Consider the following 736-nt stretch of genomic DNA (forward strand, 5'->3'; position numbering starts at 1 on the left):
TGTAAGACCGACATACTCAGGGGGACTGCCGTTCCGTTGGTCCCTGCGGCAGGGAGGGGACGGCTGGGGGGTTAAGCCCCGGCTCCTCTATGCTTCATTCCAGAGTGGGCCCATCCGCCAGAACTGGCTGCGTGCCCACCTCGCCGCCAGAGGCTGTGGGATGTGGGGAAGCAGCCGTCCATCTGTGTCTGCCACCGGGGCTACCAACAAGGATATGGAGGGGAGGAGCCCCGGGATTTGTGCAGAGGACCTAGTGCAGTACCTGCCACACGCACAGGTCTAACCACAGGGGTTCAGGGAGCATCACCACCAGCAGGTCCCGAACCGCCTGCTCACCGGACTGGTCGGGGGTGAGGGAGCGGGTTCCCAGGGCACCCTGACCCCTTGGGCACCCTGACCCCAAGGGCACCCTGACCCCTTGGGTTTTATCTCAGGCTCTTTGCTGGAAGCCCTTTCTGAGGCATCTGCAGGAATTTGAGGGGTGTCTGGGTACAGCCTCCCTCTAGTGACGGCTCCCCACCCGGGCACAGGCACCAGCACGCCTGCTGTAGACACGGGATCCAGCACAGCGAGGGACCGTTCCCCTCTTTTCCCCAGGGAGTTGGCCAGCGTCTCTGACAGTGGAGGACTCACCTCCTCCCCACAGGGGTCCACTTCTCCAGGGCACAGTGAGGTGCAGGAAGAGAACTATCCCAGAGGAGCCGCAGCCCCAAGGCCCAGACTGGCCCCACCTGAG

General features: G+C 63.9%; 1 protein-coding gene across 1 annotated transcript in view; it reads left to right on the forward strand.

Moving 5' to 3' along the window:
- The window catches only part of CDH23 (cadherin-related 23), a 413,720-nt gene that overhangs the window by 184,829 nt on the left and 228,155 nt on the right, over window positions 1-736 (forward strand). The gene's annotated exons all lie outside the window — the stretch shown is intronic.

The sequence above is a fragment of the Myotis davidii genome, unplaced genomic scaffold (assembly GCF_000327345.1).
Source record: "Myotis davidii unplaced genomic scaffold, ASM32734v1 scaffold134, whole genome shotgun sequence".
Taxonomy (NCBI): domain Eukaryota; kingdom Metazoa; phylum Chordata; class Mammalia; order Chiroptera; family Vespertilionidae; genus Myotis; species Myotis davidii.